At 49.6% G+C, this 18576-nt stretch overlaps 1 protein-coding gene across 1 annotated transcript in view; it reads right to left on the bottom strand.

Annotated features, from left to right (window-relative positions):
- The window catches only part of GALNT14 (polypeptide N-acetylgalactosaminyltransferase 14), a 211388-nt gene that overhangs the window by 61482 nt on the left and 131330 nt on the right, over positions 1-18576 (bottom strand). The window lies entirely within an intron of this gene.

Genomic DNA, 18576 nt, shown 5'->3' with positions numbered 1-18576 from the left:
AAACTCTGAGGGCAAACCCTGCCCTACAATCATCCCTGGCATAAAACAGAAACTCAAATATTTACGGGATATGTATTGACTCAAGCCTGCCACTTAACATCAGAATTTTATAGGACACAGGTTTTTAAAACATTGCTTCCAGTTCCCTCCTTTTTTGACAGATGCACAAACTGAAGCCTAGAACAGTAGTGAATGGAACAGCCAGGTTCGCCCTGCTAGTTTGCGGCTAAGCTAAGATTTCCTAGTTCTTGGCTGTTGAAGTTGTTTCCTTGAAGCACTCATGCTTGGTGGTGGTGGGGCACCATCACACAGTTTAGAGACGCCCAAACCGTGGTCCACACAGAGTTACTGGCCGCCTCGGCTTCCCAGTGCCCTTTAGCCACCCTCTTCCCTCAAAATATTCCCACCAAGGTCCCTAGCATTTCTCTATGTTGCTAAATCAAATGCAACTTTTCAGCCTTTATCTTGCTTTCCATCTCCGTAGTAGTTACTGGTGAAGGTGTACATTTCATTAAATGTTTGGTTCTTTGCCCTTGGCTTCGGTGAAATCACCCTAGCATGGCTCTCCTCTTCCTAGGCTGTTTCTTCTTGGTTTTCTTCTTCTTTCTCTCCTCGGAAATGTTGGTGTCTCCCCGCCAGTTCTTTCCCAAACCATCCTCTTTTCAATCATCCTTCTCTTTAGGTTATTTTACTTGTTTCCAAGCTTTCAATTTCCCATCTGTTTGCTAAGGACCACAACCCACACCTAACGAACATCTTCTCTTGGACGTCCCCAAGACATGACCTCTTCACTCACCTCTCTGCCTCCCGCACCTGGCCCACACCTGCTGACCCTTCTGTGTTCCCCACCTCGCTGTGCCCAAACCCAAGAGATCATCTCGAATCCTGATTCCCCCTCCTGATACCCTGTCTCACCAAAACTAGTCCTGTCGTCCTTCTTACTTATTTCTCTACCTGGCTGTTTCTCTATATTCCCATCATGCCTTCGCTGGATTACTGCAGCCACTTCCTAGCTGGCTTTATCCCCTTCCAATCTACCCTGAACCCTGCAGCTAGAATGATCATTCCAAGCTGCAAATCTTTAAGATGTTTCGACACTGACCAATTGCTCACAAAATAAAGCTGAAACCCCTAATCACCACTTACCATCCTCAGTGACCCAGCACCACTTCTGACTCCTCCCTTCACGTCGTCCTAGTTCCAGCCACATTCTGTCTGACCTGCTCTTTCTCCCTCTGGACTTCTGCAGGCGCTGCCTCCCTCCCACGTGTCTGAAAGACACTCTCCTCTATTCCAAGGTCTGCTTATTTTCTCCTCTTCTAATCCTGGCTTGGAAGGTACTTCCCCTGGGCAGCATTTCTTGATGTCCCAAGGCTTCTCTAATGTGCTCTCCTAGGACACTTCCCTCACCCCATCACTGTAGTTTATTCTCCAGAGTTGTGAACTCTTTTTTTTCCCTTCTCCTGACTATCAGCTGCAAAGAAGGCAAGGACTACTTCGTAGTTATAACCTCAGTACCTGGCACGGTGGCCAAACACAGGAGACATACAATAAATGTCTGAATATTGAGTGGATGGTAAGTGGGGGAGGAAGGAGATGATGCTTCCATGGGGGCAAAGCCAGAGAAGAAAATCTCCCTTGGCAAAGGACAAGAGACACAAGCTCAAGGGAGATGCAGAGCTGTAAGCTGCTAAGCTGTAGATGGGTGAGGCGCCAAGCTCAGTCACAGAGGAGACCAAACAAGTCACCAAAGCTAAGTATGGTGTCATGTGGGGAGAAGAGGGGAATTTGGGCTCAGGCTGTCCTGGGAGACATCTGGGACAGTCATCTGGTGCCCATGGACAGCTCTGATGCATTCTCTGTTGCACTAAAAATACTCAGCTGTGTTTAAAAAGCTAGGATGTTCCCCTTGTTTCCCAAAGCCCCAGGGATGGACAATGCTTCTTCACATGGGAGAGAAGAGACTGAATCCTATCCCATAAGGCTGCCAGACTATGGCTCAGACACTCTCTTCTCAAAGACCTGCGCCATCCAATATGGTAGCCGCTAGCCACATGGGGCTACTGAGCATTTGAGCTGACCAGAATGGAGATGTTCTGTGAGTGTGAAATACACATGTTGAGAATTCAAAGACTTTGACAAAGAATATGATATCGCATCCATATACTTGTTTTACACTGATTGTATGTCAAAACGATAATCTGGGGTATATTGTGTTAAATAATACAGAGCATTAAAATTAATTTCACTTTAAAAATTTTACTTTTAAAAATGTAACTATTAGAAAATTTTAAATTACATACACAGCTTAATGTCTATTTCTATTAGACATCATTGTCCTAAGTCATTATTAAACTTAGCTTGTATATAATCCAATTTAGGAATTCAACATTAGTGTCAGACAATAGTTTTTAGAGATTGGGTTCTTTCATATAAGTCAAATAAAATTTTAAAAAATGATAGAGACTATTATTAGGTTTGCAACATTCTTTTGCAGCAAAACTATATTTTAAAACTCTCTCATTTAGCATCATTGTTATTTTATGAAAGGAAGAGTGTTTAAACACTAGAAAAGGCCACAATCTCAGAATAATTAATAGCATTATAAATTATAAAATTAGGCTTTAAAAAAAATCTCCCTCTACATCTCTCCTTTTCCCCAATTCCACAGATCAGATCTGCACTAATTCGGCAAATACATCTGAAAGTACAGTTCAAGGGTTTGTCCCACTAAGTTGCCATGGGCCTGTGTCTGACCACTCTTTACAGATAGCATGGATATTAAACATGGAAGAAAGGACATCTCCACGCTTTGTTCTGGAACCAGCAACCCCAGCTCTGTTCTTGGTGCTGCAGATGCTAATGAACAGATACGGTTTTTCCAATCTCTGGCCCCAATTGCTCTCCTCACGCACTTTTGCTACCCAAGCTGTCATGTGCAATCTGGGCTCAGAATTCACACCTGACCTGACGAATGCAGATGACAAATTTGGGCCTTTTGTTGACCAGCTCTTTCAAAGTGAGTAGAAGGCTGAGGTTTGAGGGAAAGAAGTGGCAGTTCCTTTTCTCCGAGAAGCTGGAGGAGCTACTCTTGGGGAGCTGCAAAGAGGCTTCTCCTGGGATGCTGCCAGGACCTGTGTTAGCTGGTACCAAGCACCAGCCAGATGGCAGCTGTGTGCCTGTGTGTGTGCACATGTGTGTGCAGGGAGGAGTGTTCTCGAAAGGCAAGTGTGGAGTCTAGCCGGGGCCAGGAAGTGTGGAGGTGGGCCAAGGCTTATTTTTGAAGTGTTTCCTGAAAAAGATTCCTCAGTGTCTGGGACTAGGGCTCCTCCAAGTCTTATTTTAGCTCTGCTTGAATCACATTACACAATAGTAATAATAGATAACATTTACTGAACCCTTGCTATGTCTGAGGTCTTCTTCAGAGAGCTTTAAATCTGCACAACCATCCCTTGAGGCAGGTGCAGTGGAAGCTCTCTGCCATGGTGGAGGAGACTGTGAGGTTGCAGTCACTAAGCCGCCCAGCCTCCATGTCACACCAGATGGTCTGGCTCCCAACTCTGTGCTCTTTTGCTCCACTAGAATGCCCCTTGATGGTCCATCAGCTCACTAGCTTGCAAACCTTATTTCATCTGACCTTTCTGTATTTGCTCTTGAAATCTACATGCTGGAAGGTTCTGGAAGGATGGAAAAATCACAAGTCTGGGCTGTCCCTTGCCTGCTAAGGGAGGATGTCTCCCTTTGATCTTCCCTGAGCTATTTCCTGATATTTTTCAGACTTTCCAGCTAAGAGACTGGAGAAGAGTCATTCCTTCCCTTTACCTGAAGGGGGAAATATTCCTCAAACGGAAGAGATAAGACTTGCAGCCTAGTGACTCCAGGGATGTGGCCAGACTGAGCATACTGAGCTCAGGAATGGTCTGGTTGAAGTGTCCAACATCTCTTCTTCTCCAGGGGACTCATGATGGTGGGCCCCTGAGGAAGGTCTGAGATGGGGAGGTAAAAAGCCAAGATGTCCCATGCCTCCTGCACCCTTGTAGACAGCCTGCCCAACCCAAGTCGGCCCTGCACTAAATTCTGCCTCCATCCCCTCCTTTTATTGTCACTTCCACCTGTCTAAGCCTGGCCCACGCTCTTGGTCTGTGGGACTGCAATGGCCTTCTGACTGTTGCTCATCTCATTTCTCCCTGCCTCCCCCTACATTAATCCTCCCAACACCCTTGTTTACACACATATCTCTCCCTACCTTCGTTAGTTACCTAAGCTGCACCTTGGCTGCATCCCAAGGCCCCACCATCACGTTAACCCTCCAGCCTGCCCCACAGTTCTCTTGCCTGAGCCTTCCGACCCTGCTAACCAGTCCACTCCTTCCCGGTCACACTGGAGCCATGACCTCCACACGCCTCCCCGCCCAGCCACCATACCATCCTTTCTAGGACCACCTCGGTGTAACTGTTGGCAATGCTGAGCCTCCTCCTCTGCACCTCCCATGGGCTCCCTGGCCCGCCTCCCCTTTCTGCAGGGGTATGCTATCTTCTCTGCAAGTAATGGCCACATTTCTACTTCTTGATGTTCCCATGGGCAAGTTACTGAACCGACTACAGTCACTTCCCTCATCTCTAAACCCAGCATCACAGCAAAGTTGTGCAGCTTAACTGAGAGAACATATATAAGGTGCCTACCACGTGTCAGGGGAATAGTTTGATCAATAAATGTTGGCTGATTATGGTCCTGGATTTATGTGCTAACACAGAGAATTCTTTCTTGAGTGAAGGTGGTTTTAAATTTCCCGTGATTTGATTTTCTCCTTCTGTTCTGAAGATTCATTCCCACGCTTGCACTGGCAAACCCTGATGTTTTCAGTAGATAGTTTGACAATGAATCCAGTGGGGTCTTTGAGTCCATGAGTCATCAGCTGATACTGATGAAGAGTCTGAGTGGCAGGCACTGTGTGGGGCTCTGGGGGGAGGTGCAAGGATAAGCCAGCATCCCTGTCCATGGTGCTGAAGGAAGGGAGTGAGAAAGCTTGCAACTCAGGTGATGGGTACTGCCCAGGGGTGAGCACAGGAGCAGGAGGTGCTGCCCTACTTAGCCTGAGGGGCAAAACATCTTCCTAGAGCAGGGACTCCACCAACCCAGATTCCTGCAAGGTTGAAAGAGCCTTCTGAGTGGAAAGCTGGGAAGACGGGAAGGGTGTTGTGCAGAGTCAAGCATATTCAGGCTCAGGACTGGCTAGGGTGGAAGAGCCTTCATGGGAGGGATGAGCTGGCAGCATAGCAGTGTTTAGGATGGGGAGTGATGCTTCTGCATTTGAGATGCTTTCTACGGAAGACAGGTAGAGGGTGGACTGGTGTGGGGCCAGAGCCCAGGGAGAGGATGGCAGGGAGCTGCTGTAGTCACCCAGGTAGAGGGGAAAGCATCAAGCAGGGAGCAAGGTCAGGGACAAAGAGGTATGTAGGAGGCAGACTTAGCAAAGTGAGTATGAAAGAAGAGGGGAATGCCAAAGATTTGGGCTCAGGTCACAGGGTGAATGGTGGGCCTGTCCTGAGATGGAGCAGATGATATGAGAGCACAGTGGGTACTTGATGTCTGAGCCGAGGCAGGTGCAGTGAGACCTGGGGTCTGTGAATAATGATGTGTCTGTAGGATGAGTCAAGGAGAGACAGGGAAAAGTGTGGAAATAGGAGAACGGAGGTAACGATGCCTGGTGGGTCAGGTGGCTTCAGGGTCACTAGGAGGGTCAGGTGAGGGCAGGAGGCGAGAGGTGTCAGTAGGATAAGCTTCAATCCAGCATTAGTGACTCCAATTATTGCACCCAGGACACCAAGGGCACCAGAAGGGGCCTTTGCCAGCCCTGCCCCTTGCCAGCACAGATGGGAGCCCGGCTGCTCTACGACTCACGGGTCCCCCAGCAGAGCACTTCTTCTGTCACAGGACACATTCCTCTGAGTTTTCCCACTGTCCTCAGCCCCCAGGGCTCACGTGGCTCCATCCCACCGTCTGTCACCATGGCCGCTTGGGCGGCCTGCTTCCCACAGCTTCTCCCACCCACAGCTGTCATCTCCTCTCTGCTCTTTTCATCTCTTGTCAAACACATTTGGTACTTCCTGGCCCCCAGCCCTTACATCACTCCCTCTGCTGGCCTTGGCATCTATCCCTAGTATCTGAAAAGTGCAAACTTCACTAGATGTGGCATCGCAATTGCCTCATAGCTTATTTTGCATTCCAGGTTTTAAAGTAAATGTGACAAGTGTTTGGCACTGAGAGCCCAGGCTGAGGCAGGATCCTCTCTGCAAAACTTCCCTGCCCACTCCTGCTGCCCCGGCCCACCTTGGAGCCCACCCCAACTCAGAGGTGGGGGACTGGGTGCCAAGCCAGGACCTCCCAAACTTATTCACATCACCCCTTTGTCCTCACTGGGGGCTGACACCCTCTCTGTCCTCTCAGACCTGGAGCAGTGACAAGACTACAGGGCTGAGTGCTAATGCTGGGCCTCGTGCTAAGACCAGCTGGACTGCTCCTGACCACGGCTAACAGTCCCTGAGTGCTTACTAGGCGTGAAAGGCTGGCTCAGTCTGACATGGATTATAGATTTGCTCACCTTCACAGCCACCTGGGGTGCCATTATTATTCCCATTTTAAAAATGAGGAAACAGGTTCAGGAGTTTGAGCAACTCACCCAAGGACCAGCCAGGAAGTCACAGAGAGGTCTTCTCTTCAAGCTCACATGGGCAAGAAGAACTACCCTGCCTCTTAGTTGCCTTCCCTGGGTCTCAGATTTCCCTGATGTGAAATGACAATGCCCCCTCCACCCAGAGGGCGACAGGGGACATCACAGGAAGAGATGTGAGAGCACTTTGGAGAGTCGCCTGCAAATGTAAAGTGGGTTGTTCTTATTCTAGGGACTCGGCGCAAGGTGTGGCCTCCCACTGAGGAATTGCCACAGATGCTCTGAGGCTCCTTGGCCTCGTCAAGTCTGCCTACCTTGCCCTGTATCCTTCTGGGTTTAGGAGCATCACAGCACACGAAGAGTTCTCCAGAGTGCTGGGGTGGGGGAAATAGTAATTGAACATGACAGTGTTCTGAGTTTTAAAGGGAAAAAGCCCATATGTTCCGACTCCTTATTCTGGACTGAAAAACGTGCTCAGGTCACCAGTTTGCAGACAAGCTGCCACCCACATGAAGTGTCAAGTGCAGGGCAGATGGTTTTGTTGTCTTTGTGTTTAATAGATCCCAAGATCTTTGGATAAGTGTGAAGATGGTGTCAAACCAGCTTCCATTTGGATCACCAGCCGGGAGGGAGTCTGGTGACCTCCACCAAGGGGAAGGCACGAGGGGGCAGGGAAGCCACGCCAGGGAACACGCCAGGCTGTGGCAGCAATAAAAAAGGACAGCCTGACTGGTTTGGTGGGCCCTCAAGTCCCATGAGGAAGGGAAGCGGGTGAGGAGAATGATTAATCTAGGGCCCTGGGTGGGGGGAGCTGCTGCTGAGCTGGAGGGAGCCCTGTGTCTGCAAATAGCCTCCAATCTGAGTCAGTTCCTAAGTCATGTTCCCCATGTTCCTACTGGCAGAGTATTCTCCACCAGCAACAGAGCTAGAAGTGACCTTAACAGCGATCTCTGAGCTCCCTCTCTCTTCTTAACAGGCGAAGAAATGGACACCCAGATAGCTGAAGAGCTGCGGAGTGTCTTAGATGAGACCCAGATCCTCTCCCACTGTTTTCCCTCCGTTTGATCCTGCTGCCAAGATGTGAGACAAAATGCCAAAAATGAATGGAAAGAGAAGCAGATCATTAAGGACCAACCAAGAGCCAGGCTTAGTGCTTGGTTCTTGGGCAAAGGCATAGAAAGATGACTGGGGAAGGGGCAAGACCCTTGACCAGGGATTCAAGCAGCCGATACACTTAGGCAAAGGTGCTCCACCTCACTGATTGATAGTGAAAGGCGGATTACAAGACACCACTACTCAGCTTCCAGAAAGGCTAAAATGAAAAAGCCAGACAATAGCAAGTGAAAGACCACAAAGACGTGAAGCCACCAGAACTCTCACACCACTGGTGGGGGTAAAATGGTAAAACTGCTTCCTGAGATGTTTAACAATATCTAGAAAAGCTGTCGGGGATTCACCCTACAGAAAGATAGTTGCGTGTTTGCCAGAAGACAGATATGAGGCTACTCATCGGCGCGCTATTCAGAAGAATCCCACACTGGAAAAACCCCCAAATGAGCACTAACAGTGAATAGATTTATAAACTGAAATCTATTCCTACAAAGGAATACTATACGGCAATGAGAATGAACAAGCTGTCTTGCAAAATGTGGCTGGATTTCACAGTACACTTTTGGGGAAGCCAGACACACAGAGTGCAGACTGTGTAATTCCATTTACGAACCGTTCAAGAACAAGCAAAGCTAGTCTATGGTGTCTGAAGTCCAGAGGGTGTTGTTCACGGTGGGGAGGAGGGGGGGAACAAAGGTGGCTTCTGGCAAGCTGAAGGTCTTGTCTTTGATGCAGGACCCTGGGCGACTTCTCTTAGGAAAAGTTCTTCAAGTTTTACATGTGCAAAGAGTGAACTTTTCTGTATGTATGTGACCCTCTGATAGAAAATTTACTTAAGATGAAGAGAGATCCCTGTCCTGGGGCATATTTTGGTCTTGCAGGAATATTTCAAAAGCGGTGGAACTGGAAGGATTCAAAATACATCCCATGAAATCAACAAGGGCTGAATTGAAACAGGCAGAAAACTCATCAATGCCTTCACCCCTTCTCATCCTGGTGCTCTTCATAATGCTAGAGAGAACACCCCAGAATGCAGAGTGCAAATCCAGGGTCCCCTCAGCTTTCTGCCTTTGACCTTTAAAAGTTCACACTCCAAACCAAATTTTCCAAAAAAAAAAAAAAGATAATTTAGAGGAGAGAGAAATGACACTGCCTCCCCTTGGTGTCACTGCCCTGAGAGCCAGCACCTAGTTTCAAGGCCAGCATAAGGGACAGTTCTTCCCACAGGGAGTGACTCTCAGGGCAGAAGGAGCTGGTGGCCTGTGGGGGCACTAAGGCAGTTCCCAGTTACCCAGTGGGAGATTCATTCACTTGGAGAATCTCGGTTCCATGGGAGCAAGTGCTAGGGCTGCTCGTTTCCTGATATGTCCCTACGAGCCTTATACTCAAAAAGTAGAAGTAATAAGTATGGCAGAATGATTTTTTCACGGCAAACAGTAATTCCAAATCAGCTTTCTGTTCTGGGCACTGGACACACTTCTCCATCTGTTTTCATTGCCTCACTCCTCGGGCATCGTGTCACAAAGGGGGCAAACTCAGGGAGAATGAAGGGACATTTGTCCCCCAGAAATAAGGCCACTTAGTACCTTTCAAGCCACACAGCATTTTCCTTGAGGTACCTGCCCATTAGAATTTGGCCCAGGAGTTCCCATCGTGGCTCAGCAGTTAATGAATCCAACTAGCATCTGTGAGGGTGCAGGTTCTGTCCCTGGCCTTTCCCAGGGGCCTTAAGGATCCAGTGTTGCCTTGAGCTGTGGTGTAGGTCGAAGATGTGGCTTGGATCCCGCATTACTGTGGCTGTGGTCCAGGCTGGCAGCTGTAACTTTGATTTGACCCCTAGCCTGGGAACCTCCATGTGTCGAGGGTGAGGCTCTAAAAAGACAAAAAAAAATAATAATAATAATAGAGATTTTTGGCCTCAGTGATGGAACACGAGAATAAACTACTGATTCCATTAGCCAATTGAAATATGTTATTTCCATTCCTCCAAGCAAAACTAAAGTAAAAAGATCAAACTATCTTAATTGGAAAGCCCCAAATCCTCATACATCATCTCTTCTGCTTGTACTACAAGCACAAGTCAAATGCGCTCACACACACACACACGCACACGCACACACACACACTCAGTGAACCTGGATATAATAAAGGTTTTATGTTTATGACAGGATGTATATGTACACACACACACACACACACACACACACACACACACACACACACACACACCCCTAGAATCTAAAAACTCAATTTTGGAAGTTCCGTTGTGGCTCAGCAGGTTAAGGATCCAGTGTTGCTGCAGCCATGGTGCAGGTTCCAACTGCAGTAAGGTTTTGATCCCTGGCCCAGGAACTTCTGCATGCCACAGGTATGCCCCCTGCCCCTAAAAAAACCCATGGACTCTTAAATAAAAACTTGATCTAGAGTTTCAGCCAAGCATTGACTGGCTGTGTGACCCTGGACAAGTCCAATAACCTCTCCAAGCCTGGATCTCCTTCCCCAGGTATGTGGGGAGTGCTGCTCTTCTGCCCAAATCTCTTCAGCTGGTACTGGTTCTCCCTCCTGAAATCCATCAGTTAATAACTGGGGGGTGAAGGATAGACTCCCTTTCCCAGGTCCTCATTAGCATCTTTTCCTGCAGGACCAGTTCTGGTTTCTCATCCCGCCCACCTCAACTCAGCGTAAACCCCCAGGTGTAAGAGCCAACACCCCCACGTGGAGGATGCCACAGCTTCACAGCCAAGATCCCACAGTGTGTTCCACCCCCTTGGGTCTGCCCTCTTGGTTTGTACTTTTGTCCGCCCTTCCCTGGAGGAAGGGGGTGTGCATCACTGCTGCTTGGCACAGTTCTACTGAGTCCTACTTGGTCCCCTCCTCCCCTGGCAGAATGTACTGCTGGCCAGGGATGTGCTGCTTAGGGCATCTCTCAGAGTTGCTGTGGCAATGAGGCAGTGCCAATGTGAAAGAGAAAACACTCCAACATCTACTGAATTAACTCTAAGGTCCTTACCTGTATTCAAGGCTTTGCCAACATGCGTCCAAGTAGCCCTTCCAGAATTACCCTTCCCACTCCTCCCCCCATTATCCTACTCTCCAAGGAAAGTGGACTGACTTCCACAAAACACGGTGGCTCCCCCACCTCCCTGCCTTTGGTACACTCTTCTCTCAACCTGCAATGCCTACCACCTGCAAAAGTCTACCTGTCTCCCCAGTTCCAGTCCAGATGCCACCTCCTACCCAAAGCCTCTGCTTCCCATCCCCATGTAAATTCCTTCTCCTCCATATGCCAGCCTATTTCATCTATTTCCTGCAGGAAAGCTCCTATCTCCTGTCTTTTGTTCCATGGCCAAGACAGAAATAGCTCCATCCAACCAGAGACAGGGCAGGAGATGGGAGTTTGGAAATCAAGGGCAGGAAGGCTGGGCATTAACTCCAGAATTAAGGACATGGCCTCAGGGGAATCCACATTTGAGCATCAGGAATCAGTCCCTGTGTGTTTCTCTCACTAGACCATGAACTCCTGGAGAGTGGGGGCCAGTTCCTAGCACAGAGCTTGGCACATGCTTTAGTGCTCGCTAAATGTGCTGAGAGGATGAATGGGCGGATCAAGGGGGAAAGGAGTGAATGAGTGAGACACATGGTGCAATACCAAGTTGGTTGGAATTAACTAGGGAACAAGGTTTGAGGAGACATTAGCTCAGGCACTTTGTCCAGATGAGTTCTCATCAGTAGCTTTTACTGACTGGTCCCCCCTTTCAAAGGCTGAAGAGTTGCCCTTTTAGGAAATCTGTCTGAAACTCGCAGGGTAGGCTGGGGGGAGGGGCTCACAGGGGGCCAATGTGGAAAGAATCCTAGCCCAGAGGTGCCTGCCCGCCCCCCCCCCAGCCACTGTGGTCTTTCTTCCTGGCACCCTGGTGAGAACCCATTCCCCAGACCCTACAGGTGGTCCTGCAAAGAGTGGTCCCCACGCAGCAAACATGGTTCTGCTGCTGAGACATTGCAGGTTGTTGGGAAACTCACCCCTGCTCTTCCCTTCCAAAGCTCCCTGAAACTCTGAGCTGCTCTGGAGTGGGGCGCTCTCACAGCCATTGTCAATGGGCTCACCAACTCCGGTACTGAAAAATGGCGCACAGGAGGGACCAGAATGCAGCAGATGGGAGAGCTTGTTTGCAAAGCTAAGCGTCTGTGATGGGTTTCCCCTCCCCTCCCCTCCACCTTGAAGTGGAATCACCAACTCTATGCTGAGCTAGTGGAATAGCCTTGACTATGAGGGAATATGAACATTTTTTATGCTTAGCCATTCCAGCCATAAAGATTTTTATCCTATTACCGCTAAGTGACGAGTACAAGGAGAGAAATGATGATGATCTTTGGCAGCCACTCCAACCGAGTAAATACACGGAGGGAGAAAGGCAATCCCAGACCCGGCCATGGCCCCTTCATTTCCCAGAATGAAAAGGAGCAAAGGAGAAATGTCTTCCTGGTGAGATGTATCGAAGTGTGGAATTTTCCCTCCAGGCAAGCAATGGGCATCCCACTGTTCGAACCATTTAGCACCACACTGGACAGAGCCCTGGAAGATATGCCCAGGGGAATAATCAAACCCAGCCTGGCTAGGGTGGGGGTGGGGGTGTGACCTAATGAGGCTTCCCAGCCCTCACTCCTCCCAGCCCTCAGCTCACGGGTGCATCCACCCTGCCACCTGCTCCCCTGCAATCAAAGCAACCCCATAATAAGCATTGCTAGGCAACAGCGAACATAGATATGTGCTTTATCAAAATATTTCTCCCCTTCTTGAGGGGTGTACCTCCATTTAATGGCTTCTGTCTGCCAGGCGTTTTATGTGCTACTTGGATGAGGGCAAATCCAGCTGTTGTCACCAGAAAGTGGTGACAGGGGTGGGGGTGGCAGGACTGGAAAACGAGGACTCTTTGTTGACCAGCCAATGCTTTATAAACAGCAGAGCTCCCCTGGGAAATCTTCTCAGACTCACCCCAGCTAGTGTTATCTCTTCCTCACATTTTTGCAATAGCTATTTATGGCACACCACCAGCACTACCTCCCATTGCAGGCAGCCACATCTGCTCATCCTTGTGACCCTGCAGGACTTAGGTCATGCCTGGCAATTAAGGCTCTCATCCATGTTAACAGAATTATGGGCCTCAGGGGGAAAATTCGGAACTAAGATGCCCTGATGATATACCCCGTGTTATGTTCACACCAGGCGGGTGGGAGAGCAGGGTGTATGTATCTGTTTCTATCTGGAAAGAGAAGGCCAGCCAGGGAAGAACGAATTCATCTACAATCATGCGGCACCCAAGGAATGATAAAGCCCACTGAGTCCAACTACAGATGAGAAAACAAAGCCAAGGGAGGAGGGAGGGGCGGAAGGGCACTGCTGGTCACCATGCCCCCACTGCCCTCACAGGACCTGAATGGGGGATGGGGAGACTGAGCCACAGCAAAGAGATGTCTAAAGACTCCAGACAGCAGGTTTCCATCTCAAGGTTGTGTAAATGTCAAATGTTACATAAGGGGGGAGGGGGAGGGGGCATGAGAAGGCTGCCAACCCCACCAGGTGAAGGAGTAGATCCACGGGAAACTACAGACACTCATTCCTAAGACCACCCTGGGTGTGGGCATCCCTGGAAACCCTGGAATGGAGCATTTAAAGCCAGTCTGATCTTCTACTTCTCCCCTTGGTCATCCTAGGCTCCAGGTGAACCCTGTCGCCTTCTATAAAATACCATGGACTCCACAGGGCTAAGGACCAAGGGAAAAAATGGTGACTGTCCCATTCCATTTAGGGAATAAAGCCCCCAACCCCTCCGGGCCTCCTCTGTCACATGATGCCCCACCATGACTTATTTGTCAGGGGTTCCACACCTCCAGTGCTCTCACTTTGCAATCAGCAGAGTGAGCTGTTGGGTGAAAACTCGCCACAGCCTTCCTCCTCTCTCCCCTCCTCACTCCACCTGCTTCATCTTCGGATTCCCAAGCCATTCTCCCCAGGGCCTGCCCTCTCAGCAGCACCCACGCTAATGCTCAGCTAATAGCCCTCTGTTTCAGACACTGTCCAAACGCATCCTATAAATCACAATCCAATTACTCTGGTAGGAAAATTGGAAGCAAATTTAATAAGCTCAGATCCTTCTTGCAGGCTGTTTCTTCACTCTTTTCAGTAATGAGAACTCTTTAAGGAAAAGGGCCTTTTTCCTTTAAAGGAAGCTAGTCTCCTGATCCCTTATCTTAAACCCCTGAGGATGGAAGGGTATGGAGGAGAGGGCTTCCTCTAGCTCCTCTTGTCCTATTTGCTCATAAGGCAGATGCAAAGAGAGGAGGCAGTTGTCTTCCAGGGTTACTCTCCCTTTCATTTGTTCAACACTTACTGAATTCCTATCACACATCAAAGACTTCTCCCCCTGGAGGGCAACTGGTGTCATAACTAGTAAAACCTTAGCTACAAGGCATGATGGGAACATGGACGGGGAAAGCAAAGCTGTGTCCTTGGGGTGGGGTTCCACAAAGAAGCCAGGACTCCAGGGTAGGCCAATGGCTGCAGTAGGAGATTCTTGGTGTTGGCAACTGCCAGGAGATGGCAGCATATAGATCCTGTGGTTGAAGGAACTGGGAGAAGAGGAAGGGGCAGGAAGGAACCAGAGAAACCAGAGGTTGCCATAGGGGTTGAGACAGAATTCCGTCACCTGGACAGAGGGAGAGGGCTGCAGCATGTGGGCATGGAGGCAGACTTATTTGAGGGTCTCTACTTTCTACTCGATGCTGGGCCTTTTGACGGGCCCAATGCACCCATGGACTTCATCTGCTCCACAAAAGGAAGCTGCTGTGCCAGCCTCTGCTATGTGGTTTGCTAGTGGGAGGGGCATCAGCATCACTGGTGGTGCTTGTTGAGACATAGATTGCCAGGCTCCACCCCAGAATACCTCACTCAGGAGTTCTGGTGGGAAGTGTAAGAATATTCTTTTCTTCCCTTCCCTTTTCTTTCTTTTTCTTTCTTCCTTCCTTCCTTTTTCTTTCTGTCTGTCTGTCTGTCTGTCTCTCTCCCCTCCCCTCCTCTCTCCTTCCTTCCTTCCTTTTTTCAAGTCACACCCACGGCAAATGGAAGTTCCCTAGCAGATCGAACTGGAGCTACAGCTGCCAGCCTATGCCACAGCGACACCAGATCCAAGCTTCGTCTGTGACCTACACCACAGCCCATGGCAATGCTGGATCCTTGACCCACTGAGCAGGGCCAGGGATCGAATCTTATGGATAGTAGTCAGGTTTGATACCGCTGAGCCATAATGGGAACTCCAGAATATGTGTTTCTAACAAGTCTCCAGGGAATGCCAATGCTGCCGGTCCCCTGGTTTGGGAAACCACGCTTTGAGAACCATTGTTCTAAGCCTTTGCTATTTAAAGTGTGATCCTTGGACCAGGAGCTTAGGTAGCACCTGGGAGCTGGTTCGGAATGCAGATTCTCAGGCAGACCCGCTGAATCAGAGTTTTGACGAGAGCCTCAGATGATTTAAGTTTGAGAAACACTTAACTCAGAGCAGCAGTTCTTCATGGCTGCTGGCTTCCGACCAGAATCACTTGGGGAGCTCAGAAAAGAGACACTTCAGCTGGTTGGGGGCTGGGTGACAGCATTTTTTAAAAGCTCCCTAAGTGATTCTTATGAGATTCCTGTATTGAGAACTGCTGGGCCTCCTGCTCATGACCAATACTCTGGCCCATTTCGCCAGCCTTGACCTTAACCTTGGGACGCCTGGCTGTTCCTCCCTGCCCTCCACCACTCCTGACAACCTAGTGATCTTCCCCAGGTGCCCTCCTTGTACTCTGGCTGCATCTCTTGCCTGAACATCTTCAGTTTTCTCTGGAGAACCCCACCTTCCCTTCCACTCTGGACCCTGCAGAGCCAGCCTGCCCACGTTATTACCCTGTAATAATAACAATGGAAGATTTTTGGTTATTTACTAAAGAGTACGTAAATACTAGATTAGTTGATCCTTATTTAAAAAATGCATGAGGTCTGTATCATTGTTATTTTTAGCCCTCTTTTCCAAAAGAGGAAAATGTGGACCAGAGAAGCCAGGCAATGGAGAGTTTGTTCAGCTGGTCAGCAGCACAGGCAGGCCTGGAAATAGGATGATGGGATCCCAGAGTCTGTGTCGCTAACCTTGGAGCTGTACTGCCTTCTGCTTGATTCTGCCTTATGGGGAAGACATGGCCTCATCCTTTTGCTGCGGCTGAAAAGGCACATTCACATTTCATTCTTGATAAATCAGGTAACCAAGCAGGGATGGCTTTACGGCAGGGGTTTTCATTGCAATTTTGCTCCCAGGGGACACCTGGAAATGTCTGGAGACATTCTTGGATGTCACGATTTAAGGGCTGTTATTGGCATCTAGTGGGTAAAGGCCAGAGATGCTGCTAAACATCCTACAGTGCACAGGACGTGCCTGCCACAACACATAGTTATCCCGCCCCAAGTGTCAGTCATCACTGAGAATTCCTGGGCAAGTGGATGCAGGTCACCAGCAGCCACAGCTGGTCTGAGCTTAGACATGCAGGGCTCAAGAATGGGTCCCAGGGCTCTGTCAGCTCAGGCGGGCAAGCCCCAGGGCTGCCCCAGGATGAAGTTACGATGCAGCCAGGGGCCTGGAATCACAGAAGGATTAAGGGACTTTGCTGGTGACTTTGACCTCATGGACACAGGCTCCCTGAGAGATAAGGATTGGAAGTGGGACCACCCAAAAGGACCCATCTGAGGGAGGAGCACTGGGCTCTGCCAGCCTCTGGAACTCCCATCACCACAAGGGTGATCCAGACCTGGGGTCAGTGCTGTACCAAATTTGGCCTGGAGATGGCTAACCAATTGGTGGCTTCTCCCAGGGCTCGCTTGGGGCTGAGCACACGGTAGGTGCCCAATACCCCTGCCACCATGACCTTGGCCTCATTCCCGATGCCCTGTCCTCTCCCCTTCCTGCACCTTCAGATTAGGGTCCATAAATCTGAAATTCTCTGAGTAACACAATCTCAGCTCCCACAGAGCAAGGTGGGCATCCTGAGGCAGACATATGGCTGATATGCTTTTCCGCTTTGTCTTCCCAAAGGCTTGTCTGTACTCTGTCTAAATCCTCTCTTCCTTCTTGCTACAATCCCAGAAGATCACACTTACTGAACAGCAGAAACACACTGGGTCAGGAGTGGAGCCTGGAACCGGACATGGGGGACTTACATCCTTGGGGACAGACTGAGTTCTTCACCCACAACTACCACTGTGTCCAGCCCTTGTGAAACACTTTCATTTCTGCCTCTTGGGTCATGAGTGGAGCCTGGAACCGGACATGGGGGACTTACATCCTTGGGGACAGACTGAGTTCTTCACCCACAACTACCACTGTGTCCAGCCCTTGTGAAACACTTTCATTTCTGCCTCTTGGATCATGGCACAGCTGAATGCAGATCTCAATCCTGCTCAGGGATTCTTGAGAATCTGTCTGCTCAGTGAATTCCTGACACCTCCCTGCTGCAGGCAGGAGCTTTCAGAGGCGGCTCCAACAGCTCTCACCCAAACGCACAGATGCCTTTCCTGGCCAGGAGGTGTTCCTTGGTCCCTCTGGAGGGCCTGGCATCTGGACTCAAGACAAGGGAAGTACAATCCACTTGAGCTCCAGTGGAATTTCTCAGCCTTCTGCCTCCTCCCTCTTTCCTTTTCTCTTATTGGCTACTCTCTGCTCAGCCAAATAAAATAACCTGATATTTAAATAAAGTTCCTTTTTAAAACAATTTTTAGGGCCACAGCTATGGCATCTGGAAGTTCCCAGGCTAGGGGTCGAATGTGACCCACAGCTGCCAGCCTACGCCACAACCACAGCAACACGGGATCCGAGCCACAAGTGTAAGCTACACCGCAGCTCATGGCAACACCAGATCCTTAACCCACTGAGCGAGGCCAGGGATCGAAGCTGCATCCTCATGGATACTAGTTGGGTTCATAACCTGCTGAGCCACAAGGGGAACTCCCTAGTTAAATAAAATCCTATCAGGTGCCAAGGACTGGGTTAAGTGCTAGAGAACTTTAATAGGAATAATTCAAGACTCTGACCTAAGCAGCTTTCCGGTGAGCAGTAGGAGTGTTGTGGGTAAAGCCCATCCCTTGGCTCTTTGGTTATAAGGGACTTAGGAGAGAGTTAAGGTCACAGACTCCGAGTTAGAAGAAGCCACAGGTCACATCCCCATTCAGCCCCCTGGCTTTATTCATGGAGAACCCAGGAGTCCAGCTCCTCTTAGGAATGACAATGATTCAGCAGGTCTGGTGGAGCCCCTCCCCGGGACACAAGCTGGACAAGACACGGTTTCTGAGTTGTGCAGCCTCGTGGGGGTGACCGAGTCCCCTCGCCTTCCCCTATTGTCAGTCTACGCACCACCAGGTGGACCAGCCTCATTAGGCATGAAGATTCTTACTGCCCTGCTCCTAAACCCCAATGTCCTCCTTCGGTACCCACAGGCCCAAACAAACATGGAAAGCCAAGAAGCTAACACCAATCCTCCAGCCTCTTGACTTGGCACTGCCTTCAAGCCCCTCTACCCCAAGCCTGCCCGCCTGCTTTTTGGGGTGCAAAGTCAATTCCTGTGGCAGACAGGAAACACGCCCTCATGGGTCTTTGGCATCACTGGGCCTCCGCTTGGAGGCTAGGAGGGAGGTGCTGGCTGAGACTGGCCTGCTTCCTCAGGCCTCCCCAGGAAGCAAAGGGCTAGCCGGACGCTAGAAGGACTGGTAATGAGGTGAAGTG

The sequence above is a fragment of the Phacochoerus africanus genome, chromosome 5 (assembly GCF_016906955.1).
Source record: "Phacochoerus africanus isolate WHEZ1 chromosome 5, ROS_Pafr_v1, whole genome shotgun sequence".
Taxonomy (NCBI): Eukaryota; Metazoa; Chordata; class Mammalia; order Artiodactyla; family Suidae; genus Phacochoerus; species Phacochoerus africanus.
This window is presented reverse-complemented; position numbering and strand designations above follow the sequence as displayed.